This window comes from Nothobranchius furzeri, chromosome 1 (assembly GCF_043380555.1).
Source record: "Nothobranchius furzeri strain GRZ-AD chromosome 1, NfurGRZ-RIMD1, whole genome shotgun sequence".
Classification (NCBI taxonomy): Eukaryota; Metazoa; Chordata; class Actinopteri; order Cyprinodontiformes; family Nothobranchiidae; genus Nothobranchius; species Nothobranchius furzeri.
Genome location: NC_091741.1, coordinates 70,570,835 through 70,592,675, shown reverse-complemented (window position 1 = coordinate 70,592,675; position 21,841 = coordinate 70,570,835).

The window sequence follows — 21,841 nt, the reverse complement described above, 5'->3', positions numbered from 1 at the left end:
TTCATGATCGCCCAAGTTGCACGAAGGATTTACCTCCCTGCTTGTTTATCTGAGTGGCGCACCGGCCCGGAGCCAAATGACGATTCCAACCAGGGCGCGTTCAGCCATGTTTATCGAGTACCGAGAAAACGTAGGAGGAAAAGAGGTAAACGAGCAGGAATCCAGGTGAGAATAAGATTTCTCTTAAAGCGTAGTTTATCTAGTAAACATCGCCGTGATCTTATAGCTTCTTGTCCTTTGTTTGGCGACTTGAGCGCCACTTACGCATTCCTGCCAGGCCGCGTTGGGACGCGGTTTCTCCGTCCAAGTTTTTTTAAGGTTGGTTTATCATCATTCTTCAGTGGTTTCTCCTCCTGTTCCCTTCATAAGTGTTTTTTATAAACACCGTGGATCTAACCCTGCTAACTTACGTTAATTAATAAATATTGAAATAAATTGTAGATAGGAGTCCTATCTACAAATTCTATCATAGGACATTTGTGCATTTTATTTTTAATTTATTTATTTTTCATTTTGTCCCTCTGTCTGGGCCCCATCCAGCCAATCAGGCCCTAGGCAGGTGCCTACTTTGCCTTTGCGTTAATCCGGCTCTGATCGACACCCATCCTATTGATTTTATTTTTGTGAGTCAGACACTGAATTAAATGTGAGAGGGAGGGGTCGTGATCAGTTGTGAACAACTTACCTAAAATAAATGTGACTGAAATACAGCCAAACAATTAAAACACTTGCACAATTATTGCAGAGTTTTTAAATATATGCCTGTTGCCCCACTGTTTCACTGCAATCAGTAGATCAGATGTTTTTCCCAGTTTTAAAAGCTTGTTGCAAATCTAGAGGAGATAAAGCTTTTACGATGGCAACTCTAAAGCTCTTGAATCCACTGCTTCTGCCTGTCTGCTGTCCTTCTTAAAATCTGGTTCAAAAACATGAATTTATTCCCTGCTTTTAGTCTCTTTTTGACATGCCACCTCCTGTTTTATACTTGTGTTTTTAAACCATTTCAACTGTGTGTGTTTTATTTGACAACATTTAGCCATGTTTCAAGTATTTGTACGTTGTACATCATACAGCACTTTAGTGAACCTTTTCTGCTGTTCAGGTGCTTTATAAATAGCAGGCTGTGTTATGTTTCTCAACGTGGCCACATTAGGCAAAACTAATGCAACTGTTCACTAACAGTCCCAACCCAGTGGTTATTCGGTTTACTTCCTTGTTGGTAAAATCTGCAACTAAGTTAGTTTTTTCCTCATTAATGTACACATAGCACAGAATTTTAGAAATTTCTGCAGTTATTAAAAAAGGGAAACTGGGATGTTAAATGCGGGAAAAAAAAGGAATTTAACTGATTTTAGCAAACAGCTGGAATATAATAAAAATTGACAGGGGTCTGAATACTTTCCATACCCACTGTATAAAACGTAGTCAGTGATCATCCACATGTGAATCTGCATGGTGTCTACATGCTCCCATGTCTATTTACAGATGTGCATGTGAACACTTTAACCGGGCTCTGTGTGTGTGTGTGTGTGTGTGTGTGTGTGTGTGTGTGTGTGTGTGTGTGTGTGTGTGTGTGTGTGTGTGTTAAGTATTTTAATAAAACACCAAAGCTGAGGGCTTTTGCAACATTTCGGTTGTGTTTACTGGGGTTATTTGAGGATTTCCTTTCCTTCTCTTCTTGGTGTGTGTGTGTATAACTAAGTGTGTGTGGTCTTTTGTGCGCTGATGTATTCATGGGAAATATGTTCAATGCTGGAGCGAATGAGGAGCATAGATGTCTCTCATTTTGTCTTCATAATTTCCTTTTATCACTTTTCCTTTTAAATTCCGTCTTCGTTGAGTTAATGTTTGTCTTTTGACAGCATGGTTCACGTTATAAAATCTCATCAGATGGTTTGTATTTCCTGAACAAATGAATATAATCTAAATGCTAAGGGTCAGTCCTGATTCGTGCTGTAAACACATAAACCAAGGGGTTAATACTAAATCCTTTTAATGCCATCGTATCACTGTTGCTACGATTCACAAGAAAGTTAAAGTCTCAATCTTAATTTCACTTTAAAACTTTGCTTTTCATTATTGTTACTATACAAATTAATGTCAATCTCAGAATTTCTAGTCAGAAAGAAAAAATGGAATTCTAAATAGGAGATATGAAGTATTTTCACCAGCTCCAATGTGAAACGGTGTGGCTGCCTGAAACACACATCTGCAGTTTATCAGCACTTCGGTCAGTTGTTATCTTATTTAATGTCTTCTAAACATCCTTTTATTAACCTTCTGAGTGAACAGTGATCAGCTTCTTGGTGAGGAGTGGAACGTGCCTCTAACAAGGATTCAGCATGTGTTGATAATGTTCAGAGACACTTCAGTTTCATTTTCCTTCCCTTTTCTAACAATCTTGTGTTATTTGCTTCCTCATCCACCTCTTAGCATGATATGTGTGTGCTTCAGATCCATCACTGAATATCAAAGAGTTCTACTTTTTGTAAATGAACATTAACAATGTGTACCAGATAAAATTAGGATTATTGTATGTTCTGTGTCTGTGACTTGAAAGAACGAGATCCTGAATACAGGCGGCTGAAATGAGTTTTCTCCGCAGGGTGGCTGGGCTCTCCCTTAGAGATAGGGAGAGAAGCTTGGTCATTTAGGAGGGGCACGGAGTAAATCTGCTGCTCTCCCACATGGAGAGGAGCCAGTTGAGGTGGCTCAGGCATCTAGTTAGGATGCCTCCTGGACGCCTCTCTGATGAGGTTTTCCGGACACGTCCAGCCAGGAGAAGACCTGAAGGGAGACCCAGGACACGCTGGAGGGACATATTTATCTCTTCTACTTTGTCCTTCCTTGATGCTTTATTTTTCTGACATGATCTTTTCTTCTCAAGTCCCATTGCCTTCACTGATGACTCATCCCTCTGTTTCCCACCCCCAGAGTTTCCCTCACTCTTCCCTCATCTTTACTCTCTGCTTTTCCATCCACCTCCACCACTTGTCTTTTCCTCCCTTTCCTTCCTCTCTCCCAGATTAATCCAATGTTTTGGTGATCGTCCATCAACAGCTGTTATAAGGTTTGACGTATTTGTGTTCGTGAACTCTAAATCTGTCTCTCTCTGTTTTATCCTCCTCTCACTCCCTTTTAGTTCAATTTAAAAAGGCTTCAGCATGATTTCAATGGAAGCACTGCAGAATGTACTCATGTTCATTCTCTGTTAGTCTTCTTATTGCACTCATGTCTTTGTGTGTGTGTGTGTGTGTGTGTGTGTGTGTGTGTGTGTGTGTGTGTGTGTGTGTGTGTGTGTGTGTGTGTGTGTCCTGAATCCAGTGATATTCACTCTGTCACACGTGACTTGAGGATTATTTCTCTCTACCCAAATAAAGCTGAGAGGGAAAGAGCAGCATGAAGAAAAAGAGGTAAATAAGTAAGAGGAAGGGAGTGAAAAAAGCTGGAAAATGAGGAAAAGAACAAAATGCAATACAGCTGCAGTATTACTCAGGATTTCTAAATCCCCTCATGTCAGATGGATTTTGATGTCGCTAAATGCAATCATCTGAGAGAAAAGTTCCTCTTTTTCTACCAACCATCTATGAGTGATGATTCTTGCAACATCCACAGGGATGTGTTATCAGCTAGTAAACAAGTTATTCATTAATTTGCACAAATTTTCATCACAGTTTAGTCATCGTGTCTTAGCAATGTCTCCATTTATATGAAACTTTCCCTCATTGTTATTTGTGATTTGGTTACAAACCTTTTCCAAAGTTGTCCCACACTTCCAAATCTTTGGGTGTTTCTCGATGTCAAGGAACCTCGCCTTGATGCCTTGGTCCCGCCCCGGTTGCCTAGGAGATACGTATATTATCAGGAACCACCAAGTCGTGTTCCAGTAGTCATGTGCTGTGGAGGTGTCTGCTCTACATTTGTTAGCTGTTTAGCTAACTGAACAAGGATACACGGTAGGTGTCTTGTTGTCTTCTCTCGGTCAAAGATTTCCCAGAATACAGTGCGGTATTTTCAGAAGGATGGCAGATCAGGAGCCAGCAGCTACTTCGGGGGCAAATTTCCAGTTTAAATCGGGCTGATATCTAAAATGTTTTTTTAGATCCAAAACAGTTACTTATGGTTGGTTAGTTGCTTAGTAGTTGCAGCTTTGGTGGCTAGCCGGTGTAACTTGCTTAAACATTTATTTTAAGCAATATATACACAATTTAAAAAGTAAAAAGCTTGTTATACATCTATATTTAAACTTATACATATAAAATATAACATGTGTCACATGAGGTAAGTCTGTCCCATTTAACCGTTTTCTTTGACCAAGGAAGGACAGTGTCCTTGTGAGGACTGCAAAGTGGCTCCTGCCTGGCCTAGCAAGTCACTACCTTGCCAGGCCAGGTGCCTTGATATTGAGAAACACTCATTGTCACTGACACTAAACTGATCTAAATGCAAGTGTGATGAGATGGTTTTCCACCCTCCCCACTCTCAGCATGCCAGGTGCCATGCTGGGCACCTGATTGAGGGGCAGAGCAGATGGGATAAATGGAGATGGATTTATGGCTCTGTTGTTGTTCCTCTGCTCTGTTGGCTGCTTGTGTGGCGGTGCTGTCTGGAGTGATGATCATCCAAAATCCACTTTGCTGGGTTCGTCGGCCGCAGTCAGGAGTGCTTTTGCTGTGAGGCTTCAATCTGCAGACCTGTTGGTCTGCCCCCTCCGATAGGCCGTACTGAAAACCTCCAGCACTTCAAGTGACGTGCACGGTGACATGCTGCTGTTTTATTTGGCCTTGGTCTCGGCTGGTCCTTTCTTGGTCCTGCTCTGAGGACGGTTTCAAAGAAGCTTCTGGTTCACTGACTCTGCATGTGACTGGTGCTAACTTCACGGCTTGAACAGCGTGGAGAACGTATTTGCCATCCGCAGTGGTGATGAGGTTCAGGGCCTATTTGTGATTTATATATTTGTTTCCTGTTTATGAATTTGTTATAAACTTGTTTGTGGTTTATTCTCTTTTTTCTCTAATGTGTTTTACATGTTTTTCCTTTAGAATAGGCTGACGACTGCTCCCAAGCACTTCGTCCGTTCAGCAACAGAGCGATTTTATGTATCTTGCTAACTGAGGCCTAAGTATTGTTTTTCTTTCTATTACTTAGATTGTTAATCAAATTCTCTATTTTTAATATAAGCCCTTTTGTTGTTTGTTTATTTCTTTATTTTACGGTAATGTCCGTGTGGTTTAAAAACAGTCCTCAGATGCATTTGCTTGAGTTTGAACTCAGTTGGACGTGGCAGTGAGGTAAAAGTGTTGATCTTTCGGAAGCAGCATTCTGTGTGATACATTTTTGATGCAGCAGCATCACACTGCACAGTATGCTCCCTCCAGTCAAGCTGCATTACATGACTCACACACACACACACACACACACACACACACACACACACACACACACACACACACACACACACACACACACATCCTCTGGGAGAGCTGTGTTTCTGTGTGTCAGCATCTGTGCATACATTTTCTGCATTTCTGCATGTGTGTATTGTGTTTATTCTTCATAAAGTATCAATTTAATTCCCATAATTTGGCTCAGTCTCTGTTTGTTATTTTATCTCACCAGCTGTTGGGTCCTGATTGAAAAATGTGTCAGAAAATAAAAAAAATGTTGTTTATCTCACAAAACACATGATACATTCTCATAAATGGGTATTTTATTAAACATTTGTCACAAATGTAACGTGAGATTTGATAGAATGGTTCTCATGATTTATGTTTCTGTCCGATAGTTTTCAAGTAAGGGACATCATTGGCTAATTTGAAGATTTATTCATTTTAAACGGGTGTCATTTGTTTTTGTGCTTTTCAGAATACAGGAATGATCACACAAATTCATTAAGTGAAATGAGATTGGAAAACGTGTTCTGATGTTTTGGTGAATAAATCAATATGCACAGTTTGTTCACACACACGTCAGGGTCATATCCTCATCTTCTGACTTGCAAAGTAATTTGTTTTTAATTTAGTTTTGTTTGTATAGTGACAAATGTGATCAACATTCATCTCAAGGCACTTTAAGGGAGGAGGAGTTTTGTTTGTTTCTAATCAAATTCAGTCCAAATCAATGCAAATTAAATCTCTATTAAATGATTATCATCTAGTTTATTAATTGGATTGATAAACTGCCTTAAAAATCTTTAATTGTAAGAAAACCTCCTTGATCTCGGGTCTGTCCAGTACATTGTTAAGCTTGTTGACCAGTGGACCAATACATTTTGACAGAACTCTTTCGAGGGCTCACAAACCCACGAAGGGGACGTCCAAATCCTGTATGCTCTCATCACGTCAGCTCTCGGAATCATTGCAATCTATCATTTGAACTTTAGTAGATCCTCGCATTCAAGAAAACTTTTAGGGAGTGATACTGGAATCAAATCCTGATAAGTCTGGTTTACAACGTTAGAAATGAGTTCCAACCTAAGTTGGATGACTTCACATCTTACCTTTCCCACCAATGGCAGATGACCTCTAATGGTTAGGGATGGGTTGGGACTGTAATTTGCAAGGAATTTAAAAATTGTCATTCAGAAGAAATTGGCTTCCATACAATCCTTCTAGAATTTAACTGGAACCTTTTGTAGAACTTTACAGAAAACCTTTAAGAAAACTGGTTAAGAAAAGTTTTTGTCTTTGTAGACAATTATTTTAATTTGAATAATACTTAATTTTTATTGGTCATTTTACAAACTTTATTTTGTTTGTTCGTCTTCGTCTTCATCTTCGTCTTCCTCCGCTTATCCGGGTCCGGGTCGCGGGGGCAGCATCCCAATTAGGGAGCTCCAGGCCGTCCTCTCCCCGGCCTTGTCCACCAGCTCCTCCGGCAGGACCCCAAGGCGTTCCCGGACCAGATTGGAGATGTAACCTCTCCAACGTGTCCTGGGTCGACCCGGGGGCCTTCTGCCGGCAGGACATGCCCGAAACACCTCCCTGGGGAGGCGTCCAGGAGGCATCCTGACCAGATGCCCAAACCACCTCAACTGGCTCCTTTCGATCCGGAGGAGCAGCGGTTCTACTCCGAGTCCCTCCCGAATGTCCGAGCTCCTCACCCTATCTCTAAGGCTGAGCCCGGCCACCCTACGGAGGAAACTCATTTCGGCCGCTTGTATCCGCGATCTCGTTCTTTCGGTCATTACCCAAAGCTCATGACCATAGGTGAGGATTGGGACGTAGATCGACCGGTAAATCGAGAGCCTGGCTTTCTGGCTCAGCTCCCTCTTCCCCACGAAGTGATTTTGATTAACTCAAAAGCAACAGAGGTTTTCTCTCATGCAGCTTGAATTTTGAACATGTTGAACAATTGTGCAACTATTTTCTTTTCAAAACGCAAAATAGTTGTTGCAGGATCTTGAGGAGTAAGAAGTTTTTATAGCACCTGTCAAGAAAAAAATCACAGGGAATTTCACAAGCAGACATGATTAAAAAGATATATATTTAAAAGATATAAAAAATGGGTGGTGGTGCGGTGGCATCAGCTGGCATAGGCCAGACAATGCCTGCACTGCCCTCTCACCACTGCCATGGAATACACCTCATGAACACACAACACTATATTGGAGCAGGCGGAGGGAGACTAGGGGTCTTAGCACACTTCTGTTGTTGCTAGGCTTCCTGGGGCTGGAGGCTAGGAGGGAGATCTGGCCGTCTGGTTGGGGTCTGGGGTGGTGGGTTGCTGTGCTCAGCGTTGGGCGGGGGTGGCTGTTCATCAGCACGCCAGCAGAAAGGGTCAAACTCTGGTTACCGGTGATGGTTGTACCCAATGTGCAGCAGTACTGGGACCAGAGTGAATAGGGTGTGTATGGGGAGCATGAGTGAGTGTCCGGCGTGCATTTTTGTAAGTCTTTGGTTGTATGTGTATGTGTGAGCATGAGGGAGGGAGTGTGTGACTGTGTTTGTGTATGACTGTATATGTCAGGTGGGGCCTTTGACTCCTCCCCTCTCCTGGGACTTCTTTTGATGATATAGATCTTTGTCCCCCCTCCCCCTGCCACACCTGGTGTGAGGGGTTGTGCCTTGGTCTGCCTGAGTGTTCGTGGCTCCCGGGTCAGGAGGTTTAAGATTTTTGGCGTCTGCTTGATGAATCCCGGTGGCTGCCTGGTGGGGTCTGGGTCCCTGGGCTCTGCTGGGTCCCCGGCGGGGGTGGTCGCCCCTGGGTCCCGTGTCGCTGGGTCCCGGGCTCGGCCGGCTAGGGGGTGGGAGGCTGCAGGCGGGCGGGCAGGCCTGTGGGCTTGCCGCTGATGTCTCCCGGGACTCTGCCGGCTGCTGGTTGTGGCCTCCCGGGGCGATCCTCTGCGCCTCTCGAGGGGAGCGGGGGGCCTTTCTGGTTGCAGTCTCCTTGGGGTTCCTGTATTCTGAGGCAGCGCCTGGATCTCTAGGACTTGGAGCTCCCCATGTCTCCTACACATCTCTAGGGGGCAGATCTGTGGTCCCTCACACTCTCTATTGGATGCTCCTATAGAAAAACCTTACATAAACAAGCACGTGTACACACACAGGTGCTCACATGGTGCTTTTACAATGGCAACTCCAAAGCTCTTGAATCCACTGCTTCTGCCTGTCCACTGTCCTTCTTAAAATCTGGTTCAAAAACATGAATTTATTCCCTGCTTTTAGTCTCTTTTTGACATGCCACCTCCTGTTTTATACTTGTGTTTTTAAACCATTTCAACTGTGTGTGTTTTATTTGACAACATTTAGCCATGTTTCAAGTATTTGTACGTTGTACATCATACAGCACTTTAGTGAACCTTTTCTGCTGTTCAGGTGCTTTATAAATAGCAGGTTGTGTTATGTTTCTCAACGTGGCCACATTAGGCAAAACTAATGCAACTGTTCACTAACAGTCCCAACCCAGTGGTTATTCGGTTTACTTCCTTGTTGGTAAAATCTGCAACTAAGTTAGTTTTTTCCTCATTAATGTACACATAGCACAGAATTTTAGAAATTTCTGCAGTTATTAAAAAAGGGAAACTGGGATGTTAAATGCGGGAATAAAGGAATTTAACTGATTTTAGCAAACAGCTGTGTAGCGTTATGAAGGTCATATGTTATGAATATAACAGAGTGAAAAATTGACAGGGGTCTGAATACTTTCCATACCCACTGTATAAAACGTAGTCAGTGATCATCCACATGTGAATCTGCATGGTGTCTACATGCTCCCATGTCTATTTACAGATGTGCATGTGAACACTTTAACCGGGCTCTGTGTGTGTGTGTGTGTGTGTGTGTGTGTGTGTGTGTGTGTGTGTGTGTGTGTGTGTGTGTGTGTGTGTGTGTGTGTGTGTGTGTGTGTGTGTGTGTGTGTGTGTGTGTGTGTGCAGCTCTCTCATGAGTCATCCTCTATTCCAGTGCCTCATGTTTCATGCGTTTGGTGAAGTGACTTTCATCTAGGAAATACTCCACGGTTCTGACACATGCAGCTGCTCCAGAGGCGCACTGTGATTGGTCAGTAGTTCCTACAGGCCAAGCAATGAAGGCACCGAATTCTCTCTAAAAATACCATACAAACATGTTTACTGGGGTAGAGATCTCAGTGATTCTAATGTGTGCATGAGTGTAGGTCATGAAGAAGTGATCCAAGCTCTAAAGTTAAACTAGAAATGTTTAAACGACATCTGATAACTTTCTGTACATGCAGCAGGTGCTCAGAGCTCCTCCTGTTGTGTCCTTATTGTGCATCAAAATGTGTCGAAAAACATACAAACAAATAAACATGCATATTAAAAACATTTGTTCAGAATTATCTATCAGTTCTTTCAAAGGACAGCATTACAGAAACAGTTGTTGTAAAGCTGTCCTGCATTCACCTGTCAGAAGGAGCTTCAATTCCCACCTCCAACAGAACTTCCAAAATGTTCCGGGGGAGGCGGGGGACATTGAGTGAATGGACCCTGTTCCGTGCCTCCATTGTTGAGGCGGCCGACCGGAGCTGTGGTCGCAGGATCGTCGGTGCTTGACGTGGTGGCAACCCCCGACTGCTGGTGGACACCGGCAGTTAGGGATGCTGTCAAGCTGAAGAAAGAGTCCTATCAGGTCTTTTTGGCCATTGGGACTCCAGAGGCAGCTGACGGGTACCAGCAGTTCAAGCGGAATGCGGCTCGGGTGGTTGCCAAGGCAAAAACCCGGGCATGGGAGGAGTTCGGTGAGACCATGAAGCAAGACTTCAATACAGCTTCAAGGAGATTCTGGTCCACCATCCGGTGCCTCGGGGGGGGGGGGGGGAGCAGTGCACTACCAACACTATCTATAGTGGGGACAGTGTGCTGCTGACCTCTACTCAGGACGTTGTGGATCGGTGGGCAGAATACTTCGAAGACCTCCTCAATCCCACTGACACATCTTCCAGTGAGGAAGCAGAGTCTAGGGACTTTGGGTTGGACTCTCAAATCTCTGGTGCTGAGGTCACTGAGGTGGTTAAAAAGCTCCTCTGTGGCAAGGCACTGGGGGTGGATGAGATCCATCCGGAGTTCCTTAAGGCTCTGGATGTTGTGGGGATGTGTTGGCTGACGCGGCTCTGCAATATTGCGTGGACATCGGGGGCAGTCCCACTGGACTGGCAGACCGGGGTGGTGGTCCCCTTATTTAAAAAGGGGGACCGCAGGGTGTATTCCAACTACAGGGGGATCACACTCCTGAGCCTTCCTGGTAAGGTCTATTCAGGGGTTCTGGAGAGGAGGGTCCGTCAGATTGTTGAACCTCAGATTCAGGATGAGCAATGTGGTTTTCGTCCTGGCCGTGGAACACTGGACCAGCTCTATACCCTTAGGGGGATCCTGGAGGGTGCGTGGGAATTTGCCCAACCAGTCTACATGTGTTTTGTGGATTTGGAGAAGGTGTTTGACCGCATCCCTTGGAGGCCCCTGTTGGCTTCATCAGAATGTGATCTTCAGCTTTCGCTGGAGCGGTTCGCAGCCGAGTGTGAAGCAGCTGGGATGAGAATCAGCTTCTCTAAATCTGAGACCATGGTCTTGATTAGGAAAAGGGTAGAATGCCTTCTCCAGGTCAGGGATGAGGTCCTGCCCCAAGTGGAGGAGTTTAAGTATCTCGGGGTCTTGTTCACAAGTGGGGAAAAACTAGAGGGTGAGATGAATAGGCAGATTGGTGCTGCATCTGCAGTGATGCAGGCGTTGTACCGGTCTGTCGTGGTGAAGAGAGCTGAGTCAGAAGGTTAAGCTCTCAATTTACCGGTCGATCTATGTTCCTACCCTCACCTATGGTCATGAGCTTTGGTTAGTGACTGAAAGAACGAGATCACGGATACAAGCGGCCAAAATGAGTTTTCTCCAAAGAGTGACTGGGCTCTCCCTTAGAGATAGGGTGAGAAGCTCGGCCATTCGGGAGGGGCTCGGAGTAGACCCGCTGCTCCTCCACATTGAGAGGAGCCAGTTGAGGTGGCTCGAGCATCTGGTTAGGAGGCCTCCTGGACGCCTCCCTGGTGAGGTTTTCCGGGCACGTCCAACTGGGAGGAGACCTAAAGGGAGACCCAGGACACGGTGGAGGGACTATGTCTCTCACCTTGGGAACGCCTTGGGATTCCCCTGAGGAGCTGGCCCAAGTGGCTGGGGAGAGGGAAGTCTGGGCCTCTCGCCTTAGGCTACTGCCCCCGCGACCCGACTCTGGATAAGCGGATGTAAATGAATGGATAGATGGATGTCCTGCATTCATCTATGTATTGCCATCTTGAAGTTGAGATTTTATTTTATTTCATTTCTCTTTTTCCTTGGCAGTAAAGCTTGTTTTAGTTAGTCGACTGATTCGTCATCTGCAGCTCTACAATTAATTATCAGTTACTGCACAGTCTTCACTTTATTCCAGAGTAATTTTTAGCCAATTAACTCATTCACTGCCAGCCGTTTCCTGATCGCTAACGGCCTTCGCTGTCAGCGTTTCTCACCGTTTTTACTGTTTTTTTAAGAGTCACAGAACGTTGCGTGCTAGGATGATGTCGATGCCAAAACAACCAAAACAAAGTGGAGACTTACATCAGGAAGAATCCGCGTGTTTTCAGCATTATCTGTTCTTTCATAATCCGTTGTCGAATTGTGATCGGCAGACGCTTTTCCAGTTCGCGCATCACTTTTTTTTACAGGAATGGCCCAAAACGATCTCCTAACACATTGATGTTCTGCTTCCTGATCACGTGACATGTGACGTATGCGGATGAAGATCGGCTTCAGGGCTGAGATGTTTGTTCTCTCAGCGCGGGGGCTCATTCCGATTTTCAAACAGTAAAAAAAAGCGAATGACGACTTTGGTCGTCATTGGCAGTGAACGGTTGGATCTAAAATGACGACTTTAGTTGTCAATGGCAGTGAATGAGTTAACTGATATAATTTATGCTGAACAAAAATTATTTTTCTCAGATTTTATGCTGTTTTGCATTTAAAGTATGACTAACGTTTTAATGCAGCTGCAGATCTTTTTCCTGAGTTCGACCTAGCCTACCTCAATCACCGTCTGACTAAATCTCAAGGAAGTTCAAGGAGGAAGTTGAATCCAAACTCTTGTAATGATTATAGACTACACTTGTAGATCCAACTAAACTAATGTTTTTGGAGCTCAGCTGTAGTATCTGCATAAGAGTTATGTTTAACAAAATGTTACAATAGGTTTTAACCAACTTGGACCCAAACTGGTCAGAAAATCCACAAGCGCTTTACTGTGGAGGTTGTTGTTTTCACTCAGATTTTGAGTAAACACAAACATAAACCTATAGAGGTTACATTTACAGGTAAAGTCAGATCTTTATAAAAACTCTTCTGCACAATTGTGAAAATGTGACAGAATGATTTTTTATACTGTAACATTTGTGTTTTTTAAAGGCAATAATTACAGATACACTTTGCACCATCCAGGCACGTATGCATTTTTTTATGCAGCTTTCAATTTGGTTCAAAACAAATACATCCATAGTAGAAAATACGGTCTGATCTCCATTTTCTGACTCAACAGATCAAGAGAACATCCTCTGATAAACACACAGAGAAGTTGTGAACTGAAACTACCCAGTTTGTGTCAGACTGAACAAAATTAGAAACTTCACTGTGAGACCAGAGTGAGTTTTAGAGGTCAGTTGTGTTAGTTTCAGTAACAGTTGTCAAGTCCTGACAATGATGGGATTACCGCATCACTTCTCCAAACTCAGAAGCTGATGGTGAAAATTTTTTCTGGAGTTTTGAAAGATCAGACTTTTACTCTTCAGAAAGAGAAATGGTTTTTAGTCTCGGTTACGTTTCTCCCTCTCTCTCTCTCCCTCTCTCTCTCTCTCTCTCTCTCTCTCTGTGTGTGTGTGTGTGTGTGTGTGTGTGTGTGTGTGTCCTCTCTGAGGGATGAAGAGCAGGGGTTTCCTCGAACAGGTACCCATCAAGTGAAACTTAAATGAGAAGAATGTGCCACATCCAACACAGAGCACACACACACTGCTCTGACTCATACTTGTTCAACTGGCTAAATGCACACACACACACACACACGCACACACACACACACACACACACACACACACACACACACACACACACACACACACACACACACACACACACCCACACACACACACACACACACACACACACACACACACACAGAGTTTAGATGAAGCAGTGTTTGCTCGTAGTTTCCCATAAACTGAACTTTTCCTCGCTCTCATAATTTTTGAAACAGCAACAGCCTGCCTGGTCAAAGTCACCACACATAGATGTCAGTCAGATGACAAAAACACGCTGAAGGTGCTTTAAATTAAAGAATTGACTAAATAATGTCTTTTGTGTGTGTGTGTGTGTGTGTGTGTGTGTGTGTGTGTGTGTGTGTGTGTGTGTGTGTGTGTGTGTGTGTGTGCGTGCGTGCGTGGGGGGCGTTTCCATTCACATTTTGATTAATTACACTCTTGCTAAACCAACTTGAGTTGATGTCTTTTGGGATTAGATTAAATTTATTGAGGAATAGTGTTTCTAACAACTTGCAAGCTAAATTACTATCAAAATCATTCAACACCTTTATGTTGTGTGCAACATTTTTTAATGAATGCATGTTTACTAAGATATCCGTCATCCTTGGTGGGCTTTAATAGATTAAATTACCCACCAGAGAGGGTTATCACTGCAAACCAGAAACTGTCTGGACAAAATAACACGATTCACATGAATTCAATTTGTTTTACAAAACACTAATTAATTGTGTTGAATCAAAATAGCTGTAAGTCACCTGCAACAAAACAAACTCAGACATTATGAAATCCGTGTGAACTTCCTGCTCTGAGAACTTCTGGAGCAGAGAACTTGATAACTGCTTTACTTCACTACAGACTGCTCCTTTTACATCCCCCTATAATGGAAGTAATGCAAAAGAAGCTCTGCTTTAATGAGGAAGGTTTAATGAGTATGACTTCAGATGGAGTTTCCATGACACCACAACATTAATGTTAAATATCTGGGGTCTCATTTATCAAACATTGCGTAGAATCCTTACTAAAACCGTACTTAAGCTCAGCAAAAAAAATATACTTACGCCAAGTAGGTTTGCGACCTATAAAACATGCAGTATGCACAGCTTCACACAATCTCCGCTTTATAAATCAGAAACTATCTAGGAATGTGCTCAGCTGTTTTTTGATCACATCCCGCCCTCAACACGCCCACTTTCTGCCATAAATAGCCAACACAAAGTGCCTTGTGGATCTCATGCATGCACGTAAGACAGCTTGTTGCAGCATTCCACCATTAACAACGGTGACCGCAGATCAAGGATGCGCTATTTCACCAAAGCAGAAATTGAGGTACTTGTGGGTGAGGTGGAGAAATGAAAGGAAGTGCTTTTGCAAAACAAATCAAGAGAAAATCTACAGAGTGGCACAGCGTTGCTGAAGCCGTCAATGCTGTGAGTTCTTCAGAGAGATCTGTGGCAGATATTAAAAAATTGGTCCTTGTTCTGTGTGCGCACGAAGCGATACAAGTGGTAATGATGCTGGAATTCATAACTGTATCCTTCTCAGCAGCAGCACTGCGGGTGCTCTCCCTGTCCAAAGTGTGCGTAAGCAACATCCTTAGCTAATTTAAGGTTGCGCCCATTTTCCCGCTAAGTTTTCTTTTATGAATCCCAAAGTTTGCGAGGAAACTTGCTGAAGCAGTTTTCCGACCCCGTTTTGTGCGTAAACAAGCTTAATAAATGGGGCCCCAGGTCTGAGCTACTATGTATTTTGTTGAATAAGAGAGAGAAGAGAAGCTATTTCTTATGCTTTCTTTGCCTCCTACTTACCAACAGGCTCTATAATCCAGGCCAGTCACGAGTGGAGTCGTGGATTTTTTAGCAGAACTGTGAAACTACCTTAGATTTATCATGTAGCATTAAACCTAAATTACATAGCCCTCATTCATTATTTGACTTTGCACAGCAACGGATGTCCCTAATTTAAAGCCCACACTGCATGTGACCTCCCTCTGCAGTGCCAATACAACAAGACTAACAAAGTAATTCAAGAAACAAAAGGCAGTGTACACAGTAACAATAACTGAACATAAAAGGCATAAATGCATTTGGTTACAACATCTGTGGATGTGCGTCCAGGCCAGGATGTGAGTCCAGATTTTTACTTTTTGATACAGTAGACAGACAAATCTTTACTTTGACAGATATAACACTAAGGAAATTATAAAAAGATGCATTTATTTTTAAACTTATGATAACGAAGTGATCTGTTGTTACAAATTAACCCTCCACCTGTAAGCCTTGACTGATCTGTGAGAGGTTTAATTGTTTTTACCATTATTCACTTTATATGTTGTGGTCAGCACTTTGGGTCATCCTTAATTTGATGTAATATAATTATAAACAAATAAAGGTGATGATGAGAATGATGATGATGATCCAACGTGACTCTCAAAATAATATTTTAAGTTGCTTCCACACAAATGCAAGAGCAGACTTTTCTTTCTTAGAGATGGAAAATAATCTACATTTTAAATTTCTTATCTGGTTTTAAGGATTCTAGGCTAAGCTACTTTTGCTTACCCAACTGGCAGATTTTTGTACTCATAACAAAAACATTTGGATCATATTTAAGAATAAAAATAGAATAAAAATAAGATAAATAAGGTCAGTTTCTTCATTTTGCTAATTTAGTAGTTTTGTTTATTATTATGTTACATGCTCTTGCCTCTACTACCTCATGAACATGAGCATCCCCATTTGCAATGTCCTGTTGCAACATTTGTCTCTATGCATATCCTTCTGTTTGCGTGTATATTTGGCTAAAAACATTTTGTATGTTCCACAGAAATCACACACACACACACACACACACACACACACACACACACACATATATATATATATATATATATATATATATATATATATAATATTGTTTTGTTTTGTTTTATGTATATATTTTTTTGCTTTAAATTAGTAATTACTGTTTTTAATTTTTTTTTTTTTTAATTGACTGTGATGTAGGAGGACCTGCTCGGAAATGAGGTGGCTCATCTCAAGTAGTTTTGTTGTCCTAAAACATGCTGATAAATAAAATGTCTAAAAATGAGGCCTTTTTACCATCTTAGAGATCAGTTTTTGCTGTGTGGAGCAGAAAGGCTAACTAAACTATCAAGCAGATTCAGCATCTGGAAAAGGACAAGCGACTGCAACAGACAACAGAAGAGAGAGAAAATCATCAGAAAATACAGACAGGCAAAAGACAAGATGAGCAAATGAACTACATTTGATTCTTCTCATGTGACTTGAGTTGAACTGAATTTGAAATTTACTGAAACATGAGGAAAGGCGTCTGAACATGGAAGGAAGTCATACATATATTTTTTTATTTATTTATATTTGTTGTGTCCTGTTTTGTTGCATGTTGTCAATGCAGATTTATGTCATTAGTGAGGAAAACAAAAGGAGAGTGAGGAAGGGAGGAGAGGAATGTGGATGAATGAGAAAACAGAGAATGGGGGAAAGGAGTGGAAGCAAGGGGAAAGAGTCACAGAACGAGATCAAAGCTGAGTCATGTGACAAAGCAGCACGTGTTGGCCAGCAGTCAATTCTTTCTCTCTCCTCTTCCTCGCTCTGCTCTTTTCCACTCAGATACAAGAGGTGCTCTCAGCCAATCAGGACACAGCTGCTCTGCAGTGCACAGTTTACATGCCTCCAATTCTTTAGAAGTGAGAGTGTTGCTGTGTTTGCTGGCAAAATACGTCACAAGGAACCATCAAGCACCAAAACTAAAGAGAAGTAATAAAGAGAGCGTTTGAGAATTTACAGCAAAACCACGTGTTAATATTAAAAATATACATTTAACCTAATGATTTTAACAGTAATGCCTCGTGGCAGCTGTGGCTACAATGTAGCTCATCACCATCAGCATGTGAATGGATGAATGATGCACTGTAGTGCAAAGGGCTTTGGAGTTATCTGACTCTGAAAGGTGCTGTATGGGTCACCTATTATTTAATGAATAGGTTTGATTAAAAATGTTCATATAAGGGTTAATCACAAAATCATCTAAAAAATAATGGAAAATAGAAGAAGATTAAAATCACAAGGCGCTTCACAAGAACAAAACATTTTAAAAGGATATATATATATATAATGATTATATAAAAGGATTTGAAAAAATCATAAAAAATGGAATTTTGAGAATGTGTACCTAAAAAAAGAGAAGGGGAACAAAATTATTAGGATAAAGATATTACTGATCACAGAACACACCAGAAGGTTCTGAAGTCCAGGCCATCCAGGAAACACCTTGGGATCCACCATGGTTGGGGAGAGGACAGTTTGGGTTTCTATGCTGGGGCTGCTTCCCCCACAACCCAAGTGATGACTACTGATGGACTGGTTTCTTATTTTCTTTAATATTTACATATAACTTTTTTTAAACTGCCTGTTTCAAAACAAATGATTGTTGGCATGCAGGTCTGCTCAGGTCAGACTATCACCACACAGCAGAAGTACAGATGGTGTTGTGCAATGTAAAGCTAAAGTGTGTAGGTGGGAAAGAAAATGCTGAAAAAGTCTGTGTGAGTATATGAATGTTTTCACCTTCAGCTGTATGTGGTTGTGGGTTTGTGCTGACTCACAGCTCAGTAACTCATGTCTAACAAATGAGCACAACATTTACAAAAACATTTAAATTCTGTGCTTTTGTGTCTTCTATTTTGTGCATTTTAGTGCAAATTTAATCAAATCCGTGTCATTGAGTTATTGCACAGTAATTCAGATTCCAGATTAACTGCGGATGTTTAAACATTTCTCTTCTGTCACTTCTTTCCTTCCATCTTTATCTTTAGCCTCAGCTTTCAAAGCTCTATAAATCTGGACCGATATTTCCATCTGGCTCTGTTTTTGATGTTTAGTTCTCTGTGGCTCACATGGCTGTGGATTAAAAAGCTGAGGCCGAACATACACACAGTGATGACCAGGTTAAATGCAAAGCACGATGAGCCTCTGTGTCACCATGTGGCAGATGGAGGGACAAAGCTGTATGGATGCAGGTATTTGTCAGAGATGAGCCGGGCATCAGCGTGTGAAAACCTTTATGTGCAGATCAATGATACAAAGTCAGGAGTCGGTTGGTTGAGGATGCTTACAGGTGCATGTTTACATCTGTGATGCGCCGTTACACAATCTAGGTTAATCAATGCACACGCGATTGATTCACTACACAGAGGGTGAAGATGACATAACAGATGGATTGTAAGCAGCAGGACGAAAGCTTTGTATGGTGCAGTGGTGTGTGTGTGTGTGGGGGGGGGGGGGGGGGGGACATGCTGGCAGATGTGACTGTACAGTGTGATCATCATGTTTAATGTAAACAACTGAAGCCCCAACAGAGATTATCAGTTGTGCCAGATTAAAAGTCTCCAGTTTCATTGCTTTTCTTCATCTCTTTAGGCATTACACTCAATAAGAAACATTACCATCCACCTCTCCTGCTTTTGTTACTCTGTTTAGTGTTTAAAAGCACTAAAAAAGCTAGAGCGACTGCCAAATCCTCAGTGCTTATCCTGCTCGACTTATCGGCTGCATTTGACACTGTTAACCATGGCTTCCTTTTGTCCACACTCTCTAGCGTGGGCATCACAGAGAAAGCACATGCCTGGTTTGAATTGTACCTCACAGGACGATCATTCAGTGTATCTTGGCTTGGACAATCCTCTACCATGCACCATCTTGCCACAGGAGTCCCCCAGGGCTCTGTAGTAGGACCTCTTCTCTTTGCCATATACACCACCTCACTGGGTGAGATCATTCGATCACATGGCTTCTCCTACCACTGCTATGCAGACACCCAGCTCTATCTGTCATTTCCACCGGACGACCACACTGTCTCGGCACGAATATCAAACTGTCTCTCTGACATATCAAAATGGAAGAAATCCCACCATCTCCAACTCAACCTCTCTAAAACTGAATTAAAACTTGTCATCCCAGCAAAACCATCCGTACAGCACAATATCTCATTCCAAAATGACTTCCTATCTCTGGCTCCTTCAAAGTCAGTCTGAAATCTGGGTGTTGTGATTGATGAACACCAGACCTTTAAAGATCATGTTACCTCTGTTGCTCGTTCATGCCGCTTTGCGCTGTATAACATACGAAAGATCAGACCATACTTAACACAACATGCCACCCAGCTCCTGGTGCAATCTACTGTCATCTCCCGCCTCGATTACTGCAATGCCCTTCTAACTGGTTTTCCAGGCTGTACTGTGAGACCTCTTCAAATAGTCCAGAACGCAGCGCATCTGGTCTTCAATCAGCCAAAAAGAACACACGTCACCCCTCTGTTCATTGAGCTCCACTGGCTACCGCTAGCTGCACGCATCAAAATCAAATTGCTAACACTAGCATACAAAGTCCGAGATGTTACGCTCCCATCTACCTGAATCCTCTTGCAAAAGCTAACGTCTCGGCCCAGCCGCAGCCGCTCCAGTCATCACAGGATCGTCGGCTAGCAATGCCTACACCACGCTCTGGACAATCCAGACTCTTCTCATGCGTCGTTCCACAGATGTGGAATGACCTTCCAAGCACTACCAGAACTGCGGCTTCCTTTTCAATTTTCAAGAAACTCCTGAAGACCCAGCTCTTCAGAGAGCATCTTCTTAACTAGCACCTTCCCTGCACCCTTCCCCCCTCTCTAGCATCCACTCCATTGTTCCCTCCTCTCCATGATTGATGTCAAGTTGTTGTCATTGTTGTTGTTAGCCTCAAGGGCAACATGCCGATTATCACTTGTAAGTTGCTTTGGACAAAAGCATCTGCTAAATACAGAAACATAAACATAAAAGCAGTTGATACTCATCTGGCTTTTGTGTGGCCTCCTGTTGATTCTTCCTCACTACCTTCTTTTAATCCTGCTGTTCTATGAATTCTGCATTTCTCTGGATCCCGTATTGCCTTTTCTCATTCTCATTCACACTTTTTAATCAAAATTTTTCGTTTTTTTCCCATTTTTCATTACAGTAATTTTTATGATATTTTATTATTATTATTATATCTTTATGTTCTTGTGAAGTTTTTTTTATTTTGAGAGGTGCTATATGCAGGTTCTTCTAAAAAAATTAGCATATTGTGATAAAGTTAATTATTTTCTGTAATGTACTGATAAACATTAAACTTTTACAGATATTAGATTCATTACACACAACTGAAGTAGTTCAAGCCTTTTTTTAATTCTCATATGGATCATTTTGGCATACAGCTCATGAAAACCCAAAATTCCTATCTCAAAAACTAGCATATTTCATCAGAGCAATAAAAGAAAAGTGTTTTTAATACAAAAAAGTCAACCATCAAATAATTATGTTCAGTTATGCACTCAATACTTGGCCTGCAATCCTTTTGCAGAAATGACTGCTTCAATGCGGCGTGGCATGGAGGCAATCAGCCTGTGGCACTGCTGAGGTGTTTTGGAGGCCCAGGATGCGTCGATAGCAGCCTTAAGCTCATCCAGAGTGTTGGGTCTTGCGTCTCTCAACTTTCCCTTCACAATATCCCACAGATTCTCTATGTGGCTCAGGTCAGGAGAGTTGGCAGGCCATTTGAGCACAGTAATACCATGGTCAATAAACCATTTACCAGTGGTTTTGGCACTGTGAGCAGGTGCCAGGTCATGCAGAAAAATGAATTTTTTTATTTCATTTATTATTAAAATAGAAAAAAAAATACTAACAAATAAAATGAGGTTTCTCAAACCAAGAAAATGAGAAGGGAACAGAAAGAAGAAAACTTATGTTATCTGCCCCTTTTTAACTAAAATTACATTTTTATAATGAAATAACAATAATTATAAATTAGCCTATCCAAAGTAATTGCTCGACTTGTTAGCTAACTTGAGTTAAATTTTTAAAGAAGAAAGAAAAAATTAATAGTAATAATAACAATTGAAAAAGCAAAAGGATTTTTGCACATATACCTATTCATATTAAAGTGCATCGCATGCCCATATGGTCGCACATACTTCATCTATACATATACATATAGACATACACACATATCCACTACATATACACATACACAAACATACATGCATATTTATACATACACACATGAATATATCTACACACATCTTCTATAGCTTTATTCATATATTGTTATGATTCGCCCCTTTTTGTGCTTGTGTTTAACTTTTTCTCTGTTGTTTTTGTTCAGGTCAGCTGCAGCTCCTCTCAGGAATCCTCCCCTTCCCTGTGAGCCTCCTGGAGTGCTGCAGCTGAACCACATCATCTTGATTGCCCCTCACCCTATTTCAGGCCACTGCTGCCAGTCATCAGTGTGGAGTTGTCTTT